This window comes from Ochotona princeps, chromosome 28 (assembly GCF_030435755.1).
Source record: "Ochotona princeps isolate mOchPri1 chromosome 28, mOchPri1.hap1, whole genome shotgun sequence".
Lineage (NCBI taxonomy): Eukaryota > Metazoa > Chordata > Mammalia > Lagomorpha > Ochotonidae > Ochotona > Ochotona princeps.
The window spans coordinates 20,271,890-20,283,596 of NC_080859.1; positions in this window are offsets into that span (position 1 = coordinate 20,271,890).

An 11,707-nucleotide genomic window follows, 5' to 3' on the forward strand; every position below is an offset into this window, starting at 1 on the left:
GCACCCAGAGCCATTTTCTGCGCAGTCCGTCTTGAGGTCTTGTTAGCATCCCAGCAAGTCCCCAGTGCCTTCAGCCCTCCCCAACAGCCTGTTACAATACAGAGCAGCCACAAGGGTCCTGGCATCCCTAGGCCAAAAACCCCACACTGGCCCTCAGTCTTTATAATAGCCTACAGGCCCCAACACCAACACCGACTGGCTTGCTTATCCAGCCTGGACGCCTCACTTGTGGCCCTTGCCTGTTGCCCCCAAGGCCTTGGCCTTCACTGTCCTCCGCTTTCACAACTGGATCAGGTATGCACATGACTCCCCCATCGCCTTCCAGTGTTTGTGGACAGTGTTACACCTGCTTCTCCCCCCGCTGCATCTTCCCGTAGTATTCGTGTATCACTAACGTACTTCTTATACTTCGCTGCTTTCCCAGGCCATAAGCAGATACCTGGATTGAAAGTGGAGCAGCTCGGACAGACACTGAAACCCATATGGGATGCCGGCACCACAAAGAGAAGTTTTTAAACATCTTTCTTAACAATATAAGTTTTGATTATCACCAGTTGGTTTGTTTTTAGAAATGAATCTACATTTAAACCAGAAGTGTATTTCCTGATATATAGTCAATATTTGCAGTCTTGAGTCCTTCAGGGCTTCAGCTAATAATTAGGCTGAAGTTTTTCTCTACTGGATTTCTACCTGCATGGAAGAAAGATGAAACAGGGAGGATGTAATATGTTTAGGTTGATAACACAAGTGCTTGTGACCTTACCACACATGAGGGAGACCCAGATAGAGTTCCTGCCTCCTGGCTTCAGCCTGAACCAGCCCCAAACATGGCAACCAATATGTTAAAAAGTCAGTGACTTGGGCCCGGCAGTGTGGCCTAGCAGCTAAAGTCCTCGCCTTGAAAGCCCTGGGATCCCATATGGGCGCTGGTTCTAATCCCAGCAGCTCCACTTCCCATCCAGCTCCCTGCTTGTGGCCTGGGAAAGCAGTTGAGGACGGCCCAAAGCCTTGGGATCCTGCACCCGCGTGGGAGACCCGGAAGAGGGTCCTCTCTGTCTCTCCTCTGCTCTGTATACCTGACTTTCTAATAAAACTAAAAAAATAAATTTTAAAAAAGTCAGTGACTAGATCTCTCTGCCTCCTCCTCCTCCTGTGGAATTCTGCGTCTCAAATCTTTAAAAAGAAAGAAGTGTTGGGAGAGTAAGGGTGTGACAAGAACACAGAAATATGTTTCTTCTCTTCAGGATATTTTGGGTCACATAGAGAGGGGACACTCATCTTCAATAAATAACGAAAGGAAATAAGTGAAAAAAGTTGAAGGCAATTCAGAAAAGGTATGATGGTATTTATAAGTATATGATATCAATCAGGATTAACTCCTGGGAATATCACCAACAGCTCCTGAAGGGAACCAAAGGAGAGAGGAACTTCTTGTTGGGGGACACAAACAAACACAAGTACAATCAAAATCCTTCAAGTACAACCAAAATCAAATGAATGCTTTGCAATCTTGAGTTTGGTGTTGAGAGCTTAAATTCTGATCGTGATTGCAGCAGTGAGCTCTTCCCATACCCCAACTAAATCCTTTCCTCTGCTTTTCTAAAGTACCCTCTCATGTAGGAATGGACGGAAAGTACTGTGAGCAAAACAGCTGTAACTGTTAAGGTCTGTAGAGTTAGCAGTTTTAATTCATCTTTTTTGAAATGGATTTTAAGCCAGAGTAACCATATATAATTTTAGAAACGTCAATAATTAATCATAAAAAGGAAAACACATGTATTAGTCTTTCAAAGTATAACTCTAATATGTTGCTGAGTGTGTGATTTGTTTTCTACATTATTTTGAGATGAAGATGTGGCCCACAAATAGACTTAACTCAGAATCAACATTGGGGTCCTTCAAAACAGTGGAAGAATGAATGTTAAAAGCATTTTAACACCCTCAGCAAACATTGCTTAGAGTGTTCACAGCAAGCATTAAAAAAAAGATTACCAGCTTCTGAAAGTTAATTGACTCCTGCCATCCACCTCACTGTTGTCCTGCTGATTGGAATCAGTCACATGTCTCACCCCATGTGTCATTCTTCGGATCTGTTAACCAGCTATTTCAGATGATTGGCCCTCTAAAATAAACTAGACCATTTGAGGCCACGTCTGAGGACATATCATGCTTACTTGCTTATATTCTGACATGCGTTCTTGAGTGAAAAGAAACAATTTTGAAGAGCCACCAGAACTCCTGGGCCTCTTCCCCCAACCCCCACATCTCCCTCTCCATCTCCACCCTTGCCCTTGCCCCACCCACTCCTTACATTAGCCCTGATGCTGCCATTTCTTCTGCGTAGGCTCGTCACCTGCTGGCACCATCTTCAGAACAAGCACCATGTTCAACTCTCCCACCAATGCCAAACCCAGGTCACTTGGATTCACCTCCCCTCTCCCCACCTCCCTCTCTACCCCATTACTCAGCCACTACCCTGGTTCCTGCCCTGACCATCAGCGCACATACCAGATCCCAAACCTGCCTATCCTCACAGGCAGCTGGCTCACAGGCCCATGTAGGTCCCTCTTGCTAAGTGGCCGGAGCGGAGGGAATAGTTCAGGTCCATGTCCCCTACTCCATCCAGGACCTCTCTCAAATCGAGAAACGTTTGGGCTCCCTTTCTGCTGGTTGGGAGATGTACATTAAGGAATTTAAGCATCTCTCCCAGGCTTATGATTTAACTTGGCGAGATATTTATGCCATCCTCACTAACATCTGAGGAACGAGTCTGCATCTTGCAGGCAGCCAGGGCTCATGCAGATCAGCAACACCTCACCGACCAGACCCTCCTACCAGGGGCCCAGGTGGTCCCAGAAGTGCCTCCTGGCTAGGAGTACCAGGACGATCAGCAGGACTGCCGCAATGTGGCTCGCATGGTCCAACGTATCCTGGCGGGCACACAGTTTCTAAATCGGTGATCATAAACTGTGGGAGGTTACTGAGGAACCAGATGAAAACCCAGCACTGTTTCTCAACAGGTTGAGTAAGACCCTTATTAAATATGCCAAATTGGACCCGGAATCTCCCTGGCAACCCATTTTATTTCCCAGCCTGCCCCAGATACTTGGAAAAACCTCCGAAGGGCAAAAGAGGTCCCTCAGACCCCTACCCAAGATCTGGTAAAAATGACATACAACACTTGTGAAGAGACAGCCAAACAGATGAGGCAGGTAAAGCTACAGAAAAAGGCTGCCCTCCAGTCCCAGGCATTGGTGGTAGCCCTGTAGCCTACTGCTCCTCATGGGACCCAGAGAACATCAGGAGCCTGCTTTAAATGTGGCCCATGCCCTGTCAAACCTACCAAGCTGCACTGTAACCAACTGGGTCACTGGGGGTACTCCACCTCCACAGAGCACCACACATCCCCCCCCCACAAAGCAGTCATGCGTACCCTGGAACTCCTAGACTGGCTGAGGATTAACGGGGTCCAGGAACAGACACCCCCATCACTCTGGCTGAACTCCAGGTCCTAGTTGAGATAGCAGGTAAGTCCATCAGTTTGCTGGTGGACACGGGGACTACTTACTCTGTACTGCCTGCCCACTCTGGTCATACATACCCTTCTGCTGTCTCAATTATGGGTATCAATGGAACTCCTTACAGACAGGCCACTTATTGTGCTCCCTCAAGGAAATACCCTTCACCCATTCTTTTTTAATCCTCCTGTCCAGTCCCACTCCCTTATTGGGGCGTGACATCTTGTCCACACTAGGTGCCTCCCTCAACCTGTTCAGGACAAAGCCTCTGTTAATGTCACTCCTCCCTCTAGTAGAGTGCAGTCAGATGAGTTATGGCCCTTACCTACCTCTAAAGTTGACCCCAAGATTTGGGACATCTCAGTGCCAGTTGTGGCCACCCACACCATAAGCCTGTTCAAATATCTCCTAAACCGGGTGTCCCATACCCTTCCAGACCACAATTTCTTATATCCCTACAACATAAACAGGACCTCAAACCTATCATCAACTGACTCTTGCACCAAAAATTCCTCATTTTTATGAACTCTCCCTGCAACATTCCCATCCTTCCCATTCACAAACCCTTGGAGGCCTATCGCCTAGTTCAAGATCTCTGCCTTACTAATACCATAGTTGTCCGCATCCATCAGTAGTTCCTAACCCTTATACCCTACTCTCCCAAGTCCTTCCTAACACCACCCATTTTATAGTCCTAGACCTCAACAATGCCTTCTTTAGCATTCCCCTTCACAAAACTTGCTACTATCTGTTTGCCTTTTCCTGGGAGGACATGGACTCTGGCCAATCACAACTTACTTGGATGGTCCTCCCAAAAGGATTTTGAGTTTTAGCTGTCATCTTTTTGGCCAGGCACTAGCCAAGAGCTCTTGTCATATGACTTAGGCAGCTCCTACTACAGTATGTGGACAGTCTCCTCCTGTGCAGCCCCTCCCTAGAGGTTTCACACCTCTCCACTGCCATCCTATTAAATTTCTTGGGAAATAAAAGATATAGGATCACTCTGGCCAAGACTCAACTCTCCACCTCTCAGGTCACATACCTAGGGGTCTTCCTCCAAACTGGACTAAAGTCCCTCCTGGTGGACAGGATCTTTGCATACCAGTGCTCCACTGTTTTACAGTGTCTTCCTCAGTTACCTCTGAGGGTGGTCGAGAATTTTGCTCCTTTGCAGGGGAGTTTTCAGTAACATAGTGTCTTTGTCTTTTACCTTTTGTCATTGCCATTCTGGTTGGCAGATTCTTCTCCTTAGTGCAGATTTCTAAGATGTATTACCTACAGATCTACAAGTTGATTTTTATGTTCAATCAGTGCCCTGGATTAAGAAAATGCCAGTTGTCCTGAATAACTGTTTTGTCTTTGGCACTGATCTTACTGGCAACACTCTTGATACTTCTGAGCATCTCCTGGAGTTATTTTGGGTGGAGTTGGTAGCGTGCCTCCATGGGACTATTTTTTTTATGTGGAGCTTGTGCAGTGTTGTAAAGTGGAGGTGATTTTGTTCCCAGCTTAGCTCTTGGGCAGCTCAGCCTTTTTGCCTTCAGTCTAACAATGTCTGGTCCGGTGACACTGGCATCTGGGCACTATTGATTTAGCGCATGCGCAGTTTACCCCTGCTTCTCCGGCAGTTTACCAATGCTCTGAGCCCTTGCCTTTCTGTGCAAGATGATGCGCATAGGGCATGGGTAGAGATCTGGGGCTGTCGCCAGATCACTGCATGGACCACACAGACCCTGCATAATGCAAGGCTGGCGCTGTGGACTTAGCTCAGTGCAATTAGCTAGAAACAAACCCACTCTGGGCCATCACTTAAAATCCACACTCGCTGCCCTGCTACACAGGATGGTGTTTGGCAGGGTGCTGCTGGAGAATTGGAGCTGCTAGCTTTCAGTCCCGGGGACCACACAGACCCTGCAGGGAGCAAAGCTGGTGCTACTCTCCCCGCAGAATCAGTTCTGTGTGATCAGCCAGAAACGAGCGCCCTCTGGGCCGTTCCGTCAACTCTGTACTCTGCTTCCCTGCACAAAATGGCACCCAGAGTCCCCTACTTTTTCTCTGTCTGTGGCTGGACTATTCAGAGGGATTGGTAGGTCTTAGACTGCATTCGCCTCCTGAGATCCCCACGCGAACCCAAGCTCCCACTTGGCTGCTGGAAGAGCCGAGTGTGGATCTCAGGCTACCGCTGGAGCCCGGATCGCCAGTCTGGATTGTTGTTCACTGGCCACTCATGGGTCCCTCTGTTCACTGCAATACTGCTCTGCTGTTGCCTCTACTCCCCTGTGTCCAGGGGGTCTCTGGGTACCCCTGCCTACTGCATGACAACTATTTTTTCCCCTGTAATCTTCCTTTGCTTCACCCTGTCTAAAGATTCTCTGTACCTTGTGCTGCCATCTCGCCTCCTGTCTGAACTTCCGCTATTTTGAAGAGCATAAAAACCCCTCTCTCATTCCCCAGCATTCACTTTTCTGCTCCTTCCTCTTTCCTCGCTGCACGGAGAGTACCCCAGAGCGACTTCCAATAAAGCTTTTCAGTCTGTCGGTATCTTCCACTTGTGAGGCAGCTGGTGTTCTCCTAGATTCTAACATTTTCTAGCAGGGAGTGGACTAGCAAAGATCTTTCTCTCTGGGTATCCTTTTCTTTGTAAATCTGCCTTTTCAGTAAAAATAAATAAAATCTTAAAAATGAAAAGAAAGTTAAGACATACAGAAACACTGCAGTGTAACAACTGAGAGTTGCAGGCTTGGATTCAGGTGCCAGCTGCACCACTAGCCTAGGTTCCCATGACAACTCTTCGTTTCTCTGTGTTTAAGTTTTCTCACCTACCAAATAGGAAATTAATAATGATCACTACATGGTAGCGTGAAAATTGGTCATTTAAAGTAAGAGGATTATCAGTATTACCTAATCTAATTGTTTGATTCATAGATACAGAAAAACACATTGTTACTATATTACATTTACTATTTTAATTTTATTTCATATGTACTGCCTGTTCATTCTAGAATGGCTTTGATGTAGTTTAATCTATAATTCTTGAAGGCAGGAACTTGTGTTGTAACAATATTAGGCACATATAGCAGAGCCTAGCTAATTTTGAAAATACAAAAATTCCAAGTAGTGTTGTCGTGCAGTGGGTACAGCTCTCTGCCACCCACATGGGATATCAAGATGGAATCCCAGGCTCCTGGCATTGGCCTGGTCCAACTCCAGCTATTGCAGACATTTTGGGGGGAGGACGGGAGGTGAAACAGCAGATGGAAGATTCACATGCACATACATATGCTCTGTGATTGCATTTTTTAAGATTTATTTATTTTCATTGGAAAGGCAGAGCAGATTTTACAGAAAGGAGACGAAGATCTTCCATCTGCAGGTCTCGGCAGCTGGAGCCTAGCCAGTCTGAAGCCAGGATCTTTTTCCAGGTCTTCCAAGTGGGTGCAGGGTCCCAATGCTTTGGACCATGGCATCCTCTCCTGCTTTCCCAGGCCACTAACGAGCTGGATAGGAAGTGAAGCAGTAGGACACAAACCAGCACCCATATGGGGTCCTGGTGACTGCAATGTGAAGATTTAGCCATTGAGCCATTGCTTCAGGATCTGTAACTGCTTTTAACATAAATGTATCCCAGTGGCAACAACTTACATGTTAGGAATTTTGTTTAATTTTTATCTTCTTTATGTCGCTTTGGGAGGTTCTGCACAGCTCTGGATCTCACACCCTGGTACAAGGGATTAGAAAAAGAGGAAGCATCTGGGCCCGGTTTGGTGGCCTAGTGGCTAAAGTCCTTACCTTGAACACGCCAGCATCCCATATGGGTGCCAGTTCTAATCCCAGCAGCCCCACTTCCCATCCAGCTCCCTGCTTGTGACCTGGGAAGGCAGACAAGGATGGCCCAAAGCTTTAGGACCCTGCACCTGCATGGGAGACCCGGAAGAGTTGCTGGCTTCTGGCTTTGGATCAGCACAGCACTGGCCATTGCGGTCACTTGGGGAGTGAACCATCGGATAAAAGATCTTCCTCTCTGTCTCTCCTCCTCTCTCTATATATATATCTGACTTTGCAGTTTTAAAAAAGGAAGCATCTGACATTCATATGCATTCATAAGATACTGTTTGGGATGCCCACACCCTGTATCTTAATGTCTGGATTCAACTCTCATCTCATCTTCTGAATCCAGATTCCTGCTAATGTGCACCCTGAAAGGTAGTAAACTCAAATATTTGAGTTCCTACAAATCCACAGGGGAGACCTACATTGAGTTCCAGGCTCTTAGCTTGCTTTCAAAGCCCTGACTGGTGTGGGCATTTGGGTAATGGTCCAAACATGTCTCTGTCTTTCAAATAAAAGTTGTTTTTTGCAGTTATCAACCAAAGGGGGATAGTGTGGATAAATGAGTATTAAAGTAATGGCCCAGAGTCTCAGAAGGCAGGTATGTCTACGGAAAACCTTCAAGTTAAAGGAATGAATACTAAGAATCAAAGCTTATACTTTGCAACTCCCTCCCTCCACTCGTGCTCAGCTGCAGCTGAGCTGAGCTGTATTTCATGTGCAGGTTCCACATATGAGTCGCTGTATATGTGATGAACAATGAATACAATGGGGCGAGAGACAGAAAGGTCATATTCTGTTACTCATAGCCCATTGGAGAAACAGACAACAGCACTACACTACCCAGAAGCTCCAGACGGAGGCTCTGCAAGGCCCTGCACCAAAAAAATCCTGTCAGCAGATTTGCAGAAGTATGAATCTGCCATTTGCTAAATTTTAAGGCAACAGCCTAAACAAAGGCAGGGTAACAGCACTTCATTAAATCATCCATTTGTAAGCAGTTTCAAATAGCAGCTAATTTTCTCCTGGGTGTGAGTGGACAGGAATAAACAAAGAAAAGTCCAGAAGTCCTAATTCTGAGGAGATAGGATAGGGCTAAAATGCTATTCCTTTGACATCAGTTAGCTATCTCAGACTCTTCAAAAAGTCATTCATGGAGCAAATACAAAGAGAAGTTCAAGTGAGGAAATTTACACAAACCTCTAAATGGAATACATGCACTTTGATCAGATTGGAAGATGAGATTGTATAGAAATGGGACAACTGGGAAGATTAATGACTTCGGTATTGTGATTGTGAAATAGCTTTCTTAGGTGTCATGATCATTTTGTGGTTATGTGAGAGACTACATTTTGCAAAGTCATTGTTAAGGCTTCAGGAATTAGGAAGGATGTTGTGTTGACAGTTATGTGTATATTTGTAGGAAAAGAAAGCAAATATAAAATATTGACAACCATCCAGTCTTGACTGGGAAGAGAAATTATATTTTAGAGATTAATTTTTGTTGTTATTGATCTGATATAGGCATTGGCTATCTTTTGCATGCACTTCAAGTTTTGTAAGGCATCCAAATTAGAAATAACATCATTCTCTATAGCTGTCCTGGCAACACATAGGCACAGATTTTTTTTTTATTACAATGCAGTTATTTCAGGTGTGAGAAACCTCTCCCTGATTTGTTTTGTTAATGTAACCAAAGATAAAATTAACTCTAGTTGGAACCAAAATTACACTTATTTGTTGAGTTATAATTGCAGTCTGGGAAGACAGATTGGAGCAATCTTGAAAACATGTTTAACAAAATGGTGGTTGTATCTGTATTTTAAGCTTAAAAACACAAAGGGTGTTTTGGTTATATTCTGCTTCTCAAGAATTATGATTACTTCTGGCAAATTAAGCTGTTCTGGGGCATTTCACAAAATGGCTGACATTGGTTAAGAAGCCTTCATACCACACTGGAGTGCCAAGTTTGAGCCTCCACTCGTTTTCTTACTCTAGCATTCTGTTCATATGGACCCTAGAAGGCAGCAGTTGTTGGGTTCTCCGTTCTTGGCTTCCCCCGACCTTACCCCCAAGTTATTGTGGGCATTTCGACAGTGAATAAGCAGATGATTCTCTTTTCAGTTAAAAGATAAATAAATAAAAGTTAAACTGCCTTGTAAAATAAGAACTAGTTCTTTCAATCTCTTGGGGCGGGGGTGGTAACAAGTAGTGCATTGCAGTTTTTCCGTAAAAAGCATGCATGAGGTGAGAGAAGAATGTCTACAACCACTTCTAAGGATCAGTTACCAGCACATCTAAAAATCTGGTTTAACATGATCTCTCAACTAATTCCTTGCTACTAATCAGACGTACTCCATTTTCTTGACATTTCCACCTTTTGATCAACACTCATAGGGTACCATTGATGATCAATCTAAGAACTAGAAACCCCACTGCTGGGATGGAGCTAAGCAAAGTATGTGCCTCTTGGGCGTGCATTTGTTATCTGTAACAGTTAAATATAAATAATAAAATATATATAAATAATAAAAGAAAACAGGCCATATTTGAGCATCAAGAAGGCAACTGAAACACCAGAACTACAAAGTTAAGTGATTTACACTACCTGAGACCAACAAGAAGTAGCTAGGTAAGTATTTTATAATTGTTAAGATACCATTATTTTTATGTTAGTACTTGTCCTGACACATTTACACAAAAGGCAGGTAACAAGGCAAAGACAGTAAGCAATGATAATTAGCATAAAAACAATTTTTAATCCTGACTTAAGCAGTACCACTCTACTACGTGATAAAGAACTTTAAACCCTATTTTGAGAACTAGATGTAAACTAGAAATACTTCTAGATTTACCATTTTCTATGGAGCTTTGTGACCTCATATTTAATCTATGACTATATATTAAACAAAACAGAACAAGAAGTATTTTTAAATGTTAGGCATCAGTTAAGCTGCTATATGGGACACCCTTATAATCACAATTCAGTCCTCTGAGGAACTCCACCTACAATATGGAAGCAAAGAAATAATACAGAAGAAAATGTTAAGAGGTGAAGGGTGGTAGATTGTTCACCACGATGTTTTGCTCTGAACCAATTTCCTGAAGTTTCTCAGCATATGGTGATGATGACACATCTGTATGGTGTCAATGTAAACATTAACCCTACAACAGTATTTCTCCACTTGTGGTCATGCATGTATAGAATCCCTTTTCCTGAATTTTGGGGGATTACTTCTCCCTATCACCTTTGCAGGAAGCAGCCTAATCAGTAATATATCACTCTGATGTAAGCCTCTGGAATATTTGATATTCTATTTATCACCTACCAGAAATTATTCCCTGCCGTCCATTCCTTACCCAGTTTCCAGGAGAGTGAGTTACACTGAGAACAACCAGAAGTATTTGCTGGATAGTCTGTTGATAGGGTCAGATTTGCCAACATGACGAGTAGAGGATAATCAAGCAAGTATATAAACAGATATCCAAAATAAAGAGTTGAGTTTTCAGATACTTCACGTCTCTGCTCTCAACAACCCCATCCCTCAACATTTATTGGCAGGGGTTTGAAGACAATGGAAGAATTATACTGCTAGAAAATGTCATAGACATGCATGGCTAGATGGCAATACTAGGGACAGAAAATTATCTGACTAGAGATTGTTCTCTTAGAAATGCAGTGGATTTGGATGTCAGGTACCCAACTTTAAATTGCCTACACTGTTGTATACCACCACCATATTCTTGAACAGGTCATTCACCTTGCAGAACAGTCTACTCTTAGCCTTTGAATTAACTAGCTAACAGCTTCATAGTTGAGCATATTCCAGAGGCAGGCATTTGGCCTAGTATTTGAGATACAGTTAGTCCATATGCCAAATCAGAGTACCTCGTTTTAATTCCCAGCTCTACTTCCCAATTCCTTTTTGGCTGGTGCAGATTCTAGAAAGCATTATGTGATGACCTGAGTGGTTAGGTCCCTTGCAAGCAGTAAAGGAAAACTAAATTGAGTTTCTGGCTTCAGCCCAGGCCAATCCTGGCAACTATGGGTATTTAAAGAATGAGCTAGAGTGAGATTCAGAGGATATTGTATACCTTTTTATTTTTTCAATATTAAATTCTGTTTTGTTACAGAATTCTGTGTCAACATTTCCCACAAGTTACGGTCCAGCTCAAGTATAGAAACTCATTCTGTTTTCAGGGAGGTTCCACTTAATTTGTGATAAACACTAAATTGCTAGTCCCATAAAAAAAGCTTTATAACTATCCTCCTGGTTTGGATCTGATATAACTTACCCACTAAAAATCTATACAGTTGGTTTTAATATTTATCATCTAAATTAAGTCACAGCATGCTTAAA